The sequence below is a fragment of the Eptatretus burgeri genome, chromosome 7 (assembly GCF_056783735.1).
Source record: "Eptatretus burgeri isolate ZD-2024b chromosome 7, Ebu_testis_v1, whole genome shotgun sequence".
In the NCBI taxonomy this organism is placed as follows: Eukaryota; Metazoa; Chordata; class Myxini; order Myxiniformes; family Myxinidae; genus Eptatretus; species Eptatretus burgeri.
Genome location: NC_140967.1, coordinates 66,584,842 through 66,592,914, shown reverse-complemented (window position 1 = coordinate 66,592,914; position 8,073 = coordinate 66,584,842). Strand labels below are relative to the sequence as shown.

General features: G+C 32.8%; 1 long non-coding RNA gene across 2 annotated transcripts in view; it reads left to right on the top strand.

The window, feature by feature from the left end:
* LOC147023448 (uncharacterized) overlaps positions 1–1,171 on the top strand; it is a 2,876-nt gene extending 1,705 nt beyond the window's left edge. For both annotated transcript variants that reach the window (XR_015060193.1, XR_015060194.1), the window contains one exon: positions 1–1,171. This exon is cut by the window's left edge and continues 694 nt beyond it. This is a non-coding gene — a long non-coding RNA (uncharacterized LOC147023448).
* The last annotated feature ends 6,902 nt before the right edge of the window (positions 1,172–8,073 follow it).

Genomic DNA, 8,073 nt, shown 5'->3' with positions numbered 1-8,073 from the left:
AATACTTGAAATGTGGGTTCTGGATTGATAACTCACAATGTGATACATATCTTGGAAACTCAACGGGAATGTGGTTATACCTTGAAGACTTGGAAAGTTGGGTTTATGTTGAACACTTGAAACTTTTTTGGGGGCTTTTATTTATTTATTTATTTATTTATTATTATTATTATTTTATTTATTTATATTTTGGAGACTTTTGGAGTTGCTATCACTCTTTGGGATCTAAACCTATCGATGTAGTTCTTTGTCGGATGGTGCTTGATGGGAGCAAGATCAAGAAAGTTCTGGGAAGAAAGTGCAGGCTTACTCCCCCTTTCTACGTCATCAAACCTGAAAGCCTTAAAAGACAGAATTGGAAGAAGAAAAAAAAAACGTAAAAATATATATATATATAGGTGGAAATCTCATTTTGAAAAAGACATTGTGTTGGGCGAGGATTGAGTTAGGGTTGAGATTTTGAATGTGAGGGTTGGGACACACACACATACACATCAACAAACAAAGTTAAGCCTTGACTTCAGTTGAGGATTCTGTGTTTGGGGTTCACAGATCTAAGAACGTCCCCCTTGACACACATTATATACTGTTATACACCTCGGACTTGGCCCTCGAGTGTCCACAACGGTGTATAGTAGGAGGGAGTGAAGCGCCAACCTATTGCTCCCATTGCACACACACACACACACAAACAAAAGTTAAGCCTTGACTATTCAGTTGAGGATTCTGTGTTTGGGGTTCACAGATGTAAGAACGTCCACCCCTTGACACACATTATATACTGTTATACACCTCGGACTTGGCCCTCGAGTGTCCACAAAGGTGTATTATCTGCTTAGTTTTGTCTTTTGTAATTCCTGTGAATAAAATGAACCTAAAATCTCTTCCCCTTCCAAATCATATATTTTATAAGTCCAAGGAACTGTATATTACATCAACAATTTTAAAAAGTTCTTTCGTCCATCGTTCAGTAAAACCCTTTTCAAAATGAGATTTCCACCTATATATTCTTACGATATCACCAACTTTGAACTTAGGTTTTCTGACATTAATCTCTTTTTCATATTTTAATTTTGTAAATGTTTCTGATGGCTTCATATTCGTTGACGTGTGAATCGTGTCATTATACTTATCCACAATATCCTGAATAAAAGATAACCATTGTTGTGAACCGAGTTGTGTGAATTTTTTATATAGTCTCTCTTTTAAGGTACGATTAAAACGTTCAACAACAACTGCCTTCCCTTCATTAAAGGTACTGTATAATGTAATACTGTTATTTTTTAGAAAATTCATAAATGTCTTGTTATAAAACTCTCTACCCTCATCAGTCCACAATTTCTTAGGTTTTCTCTTACTTTTATTAAATATCTGTTGAAAAGCTAACATAAGAGTATTACCTGTTTTGTTTTTAAAGGGACAACCCACGCATATCTACTCCTCAAATCAATAACGGTTAAAGCATACTTGTACCCCTTATCATTATTGAGTTCAATCAAATCAGCAGACCAGATATAATCAACTTCCTTGGAATAAACTTTCCTTCTCTGAAACTTTGTGAATATTGGTTTATGTAATTCATCAGCTAATTGCTCTTCAGTCTTAATGGCATCATTAGAGCCTATAAGTTTTTTGAATTTCCAAGTCCAAGTTTCAATTTAGCACTAATCATCTTCTTCACGATGAACCTATCAACTTTTTCTCTCAAGGTTGGATTTTGTATCAGAGACAAATTATACAACATTTCTCTATCGGCTTCATGCTTTTCTTCCAACGTTGTGGTATTCCCATAATCAATATCGTGTCTCATGCACACTTCATCAACTCTATTGATTGGTTTACTCCAGGATTTAGGATTGTCTGCCTCATCTAATCTTTTATCCAAGTTTGTGCCTGGACCACAGAAAGAATACCCTGGAAGATGTAATTCCCCTGGTATTCCAGTAGTTGTAAATTTACTTCCTGATAAAAACTTTTGTATATCTCCTCCGAGTTTGTGTTTGGAGATAAATTGATTTTTTTTTGAACCACACACCGAACATATACCTTTTTGTATAACCCTGTTATTTTTACTTTTAATATATGAAATATTTTTAGTATTAGTTTTCTTTTTACATTTGAGACAATAACTCATTTATTTATGAGAAAAATTTCTGCAGAGTGCAAAAACCTTTTTAGTTTCCAACATGCACATTTGAATCTTAATTTTTAAAACATAAAGAATCCTTAGAAATGCCTTCACTCTCTCCTCCATTTATTTAAGAAAAAACTTGAATTAAAATGAATAGCTTGACGATGTTAATAGTTTTGTTGAAAGTATTGCAAATAGACTTGTTAATTCTTTGTATTCCTCCTTGGTGGGTTGAGTTATTTTCTGTAATACCTCTATTCTTTTTTGAATCTCACTGGTTTCCATACTATAATATTTATTTATTCTCTCTCTTTCCTCTCTCTTCTCTTTTTCCTCCTTCTCTTTCTTCTCCCTCTCCTCCCTCTCTCTCTTCTCTTTTTCCTCCTTCTCTTTCTTCTCTTTTTCCTCCTTCTCTCTCTTCTCCTTTTCCTCCTTCTCTTTCTTCTCCCTCTCTCTCTTCTCTCTTTCCTCCCTCTCTCTATTCTCTCTTTCCTCCTTCTCTCTCTCCTCCTCCTCCTTTTCCTCCTCTTCCCTCTCTTCTTCAACTCCTTCCTCATCCCTTACTATACTTGAATCGTTTACACCCCATAGAATATTATACATATATTCATCAGGATTTCTTGTTATTCCTGTATCCAAAATAATTTTTTTTACAACAGGAAACCAATAAAATTTCTTTTGAATTTCTAAAAGAGCCTTACCTTTTCTTAACCTTATAATTTTTTCATTATTTAACATTCGAATTAAATCTAAAGTTGTCGGTTTATCAACATCAGCATAATACCAATCTTTTATTGAAAATACCTCATTCTTATGTTGTAGAACATATTTATTAAAATACCGAATACCCTTTTCTTGAAGGTATGCTTGGACACAGAAATGATAATTTTCTTGAAGCCTTCTTGCTGTCATTTATGTATTAGAAATATATGTTAGAATAATATTATGGCACGAAACACCTCCCCATCTTCCCATAGTTAAATCATTTTGTATTTCCTTACTTATTATATATAATCCTGTTTTTTCTGTTTTCATGAGATAAACAAGGGCAAAACCATTATTATATTTACCCTTATTAAATTCTTTTATTTGTTGTTTACTAATCGTGGCTCCACAAAACTCATTCTCGATACCAAGTGGATAATATTCTTCCTTACGAGACTGATTTAATTGTTCCAGGTCTTCGAGGTTAATTTTAAATGACCAATTATACCCGAAATCATTCATATCATACCCCCATTGTTCTATTCTCATACAAACGATACGCCCTTCTTTATAAAAATTTATTTTAATTCGAACTGTGAATTCTGTATGACCTGGAGATAATATCAACACTTCTGTATCTTTAGAATACACAGCCGTTTTATTTAAGTATATATATTGTGATAAATCGCTTAATCTCACCAAGTCATTCGCGTCAGTCGGGCTTGGATAATTTTTTAATTTATAAGCATTTTTCATGTTAATATTTTTGTTTATATTATATTTATGTCGTTCAGCCTGTGCCTTTGTGTAATAATTTGATAAATCAATATCCAGTTCTTGAGATACACCAAAGATAGAACCATCTTTACCAACATAAGTCATTTATATTAGATTAAAAATAATATCATAAAATTTTTTATTTTTGTTGAGTTGAAATAACACATACAGACATAATTGACCACAACACTTGGAATTTAATTCTTGGACTTGAAATGTTTGATAAACACCATTCTGTAAGAATTTTATGACTTCAACAGGTGGTGGAAGACCAAAACTATCAAAATAATATTTGTCTTGACTATTAAAAATACAAACCCAATGAGAACCGTTCCCATCATTATCTTCTAAGTTCATAATAATATTCTTTGTATGTTTCGACACATTTGTTAATTCATCTCTCATACAAATAACCACATTATGAATTTTTAATTTCTTACAATATTTGGCAAGTTGTAAATTTGATGTTGTATTCTTTCCAAATTCTTTCAACCACTCATCAATGCTCATTTATTGATTAGAAAGATATAATCCATTACCTCTTTTCGTTAATTTTACACCTGCTTGTGCTATAGAAGAAAGCATATCTCCAACTAACAATCTCGCTTTATCAGGCAGACCTTCAAGTTTTTCAGCAAAATCTACAATTACACCACTTCCACTAATTTGTTTCTCCAACTCTTTGTTATGTCTTTCCAATTCTTTTTGAGCCTGGAGTTGAGCCTTCCTTTCGTTGGCAGTTTTGACCGCTGTTGAAATACCACCCGTCAATGCTCCAACCGCACTTAAACCAGCAAATAAAGGAATTAGAAATGGGAGAAATCCTCCACTCGTCTCTCTTATTGAATATTTTTTCAACATTGGTTTTGTCATTTTAATTTTAAGTGAGCCAGTGTCATTCAAGATTTTAACCTGTTCTCTTGTGAGCAAAACATCAATTCTTACTGCTCCTTTTCTCTGAATTGTATTAACGTTAATCGTACAAGGCTTTTGATTTTGAACACAAGATGATAGTTTATGAAGATTGATTTGATTAACATATACCCCAGTTGGTACTTTGCCACTCATTTATTTAACAAAAAATTATGTGAGACTAATCATCACACCATTATCTGTATTAATCTGCAATTCTGTTTCTTCCAAAAGCAAACAATATGTATCAACTTCTTCACTCTCTCCTCTTTCAATGTATAGGGAAGTATCCACTCGATTAGACTTTATAGTTTCTTTTTGAGCGCTCAGGTCAAACGTATAGATTGTATACAAACTTTTAAATGCTGTCATATCCAAAATAGGTTCTTTATTTCCATTACTTTCACACACCTTTTGGTAAGACTTGTATGCTTCAGCAAAATCATTTTTTTCCCAATTAATTTCCAATCTATCTCGTGGATAAAATGTTCCATCTAGAGAAACGCGAAGTTGTTTCACCTTAGCATTATCACTCAATGCATTATTCTTATCAGTCGCAGTATCACCATCTGGCTTTTTAAAAATCATCCACAGATATCGTGGCTTTCCTTCCAGAACACCCAAATTCCACGTGTAAGTAGTTTGATTGAGTTTAACGTGTTGACATCTTCTTTTGAGGTATGATACACTGAGTGGTTTCTTTGAGTTAAGTCTTCGATTCAACATCTCTTCTGTTTTAAGATTAGGAGTATATTCACTGATATACCAACTCATCTCCTCAATTACAAATTTATTCTGATCACCAAAAGCATTACCAACACCAAAAAGCAATCTATTTTCATTATCATTCCTTTGTAGTTGAAATCTAATTTTAAGACCATACAGAACTTTATCATAATCACAAAATCCAAATATACCTTTAAGAGGAACTGCCACAGTAAAACTATTTTCTGCTTTTGTATCATCATTATACATTCCTTTCCTTTGAATATATCCAGGGTCTGTGTTTGTTCCCGTTGACATATCAGGAATAAAACCTTCGACAGACCCCTTTCCCATTCTATCACTGAATGTATAGAGTGTAAATTTCATCATTTCAGATACAGCAGAGACATAATCAACCGCTTCAACTTCTTGTGTTCCAATATACAATCGCACACTATCAAACATTTTCCAGAAGAAATCATTTACAAGTGTAGCGTTTGTGTTATTCCCAGCCTTAGTGAATTTAAATTTACACAACAAGAAACTTTCGGAGAGATTCAAATAGGTTTGTTGATTATTTATTTCAAAACTTTTTGTACCATTTGTATTCCAGTCTGTTCCAGTTATTGCATTTACCTTGAAGTAATCTTCTTTTTTAGTGGAGTTTGAGATAATAATAGTATCATCCAAATCATAGATACTATCAATTGCTTCCATACTTGTATTTATTTAGGAAAAAAGATGTTAAAACTTTTGAAACCCTGATCCAAGTATTTGAATTATTTTCTGTCGTTCTTGGGGGACAACTGAGTTTTACCTTTCTTAATTTCTTTTATTGCTTGTAATTTATGAGATTCTTTCTGAGCATCTTTTATACTCTTTACAGCACCTGCTACATTTCCCACAGCAGAAGCAGTTGAACCAATTAGGTCTTTATGTTTAAGAATAGTTGAACCAATACCCATGAGAGTATCAATTATCCCATCTCCTCTAAATTGATGTCCAACACCCCTTTGTCTCTTAGGTTTATAGTATCCTCTACCAAGATACATACCTTCACCCTTGTAGTACGGGGAAAGGAACATCCCATCCCCTGTAATTATTTTATATTTTCCCAACTCGTGCTTCCTCACAATAACCATCGTATTTATTTATTGAAAAACTTCACGTAGGTGAATTCTGATGGATATAACTTCTCCATTAAAAGAAATCACACGATTATCTTGGTCGGTTATCCTAAAATTTACTCTGTGTATGGTTTTTCCTGACACAGGTAGATAAACCAAATTTTTAGGCTCCATATTGAATTTATAACCAATTGGGGTTGAGTATGCGCTGAATGAAAATATTGTATTTGTTTTTAATCCATCATTATAAGCACCATCAATCAAATCACAGTGAATTAATACCGAATTTATTCCTGAGGATATTTGAATGACATTATCACTGTAAAACGTCCCATTAGTTTCAATCTTTTTTGAGGAGAAACCTAATAACTCTCTAAATGAATTATCAATTGTGAAATCAACCTTGTAGTTATTTTTAACTTTAATCGTTGATTTTGAAGTATGTTTTTGAATGTTTATAACAATATTTTTGGTTCATCACCCTGTTCTTTCATAAGACGAGCAATTTCGGAAGATATTTGAGAAATCTCGTATGCTCGAATTGAGACTGTTATCGTTTTGTATCCACTTCCCGGATTATAACTAAACTTGTCATTTTTCTCGGTTATATTAAATAAGGTATTATAAGTCTCCATGGACAATAAAGATGCCTCATATTCTTTTGTTGTGTCAAGTTGTAGTGGGTATGGGAATGAAGATGTGTGGTCGCTTGTTGTGAAATTAAAACTCAGGATTGTGCTTCTCATCTTATTTAATATGAGATAAAATGTCTTTATATTGAGATTTATTAATTATTTTCATGTTCATCAACTGGTCTAAAATGGCTGATGCTTCATTAAAACAATTGTTATTTCCAGCCTTCTTACTGCCGAACAACAATAACAGTCTATTAACTAATTGCGATGGGTCATTTGGAAGAAAACTAATACCTGAACCAAGGATACTTAAAGCCTGAATAATGTGTTTCTCCTTCTCATTCTTCCTACTTTTACCAGAAAGAATAACCTTATAATTTAGAGTGTTCAGCAAATCAATATATACTCTATCATCATTATTTTCCATATCCAATGGTTTATCAATATACTTTGATTCATCCCTCACAGTTGAACCTTGTCTTCCATCTTTTGTGAGAAGAAACATTAATCTCAGAGTTAGTTTAACAGGGGGTTGAGCAGAACTTAAGAACCTTAATTCATCATTAAATATCAATACCTTTTCTTGAACAAGATGAAATATTGCTGGTTGTTCTGTTGGAATGAGTCCTGCTTTGGTTTTTGAATCCGCTGAATATTCATTGTTTTGAACAGCATTCACAATATAATCAGGGGGTTGATTAATCTCTTTCAGTTGTTGAAATAAACCTTCATCATCATATTCTAATTCTCCTAAATGCTCTAATTCTTCCTCCGTCATTTGACTGAAATCTTTTAACATTTGAAGCTTTCTAGGAGTATATTCTACTGTGGGAACTGTGGAAACATCTTTCATTTTTTCTTGGGAAGTTTTTAAAAGTGGTTTAAAAAATTTCTCTTGTTTTTTTCAAATGCTTCTTCGCCCGTTAGTTTCTGTCTGCGTTTCTTCTTTATGTCTTCCTGTTGTTTTACAACTTTTGAAACCAACTCTTGATGTTCCTTAAATCTTCTTGCTCTTTCTTTTGTATCCATTTATTTATTGTAAAATATCATTTAATGAATTGTAAAGATCAACAGGGAAATT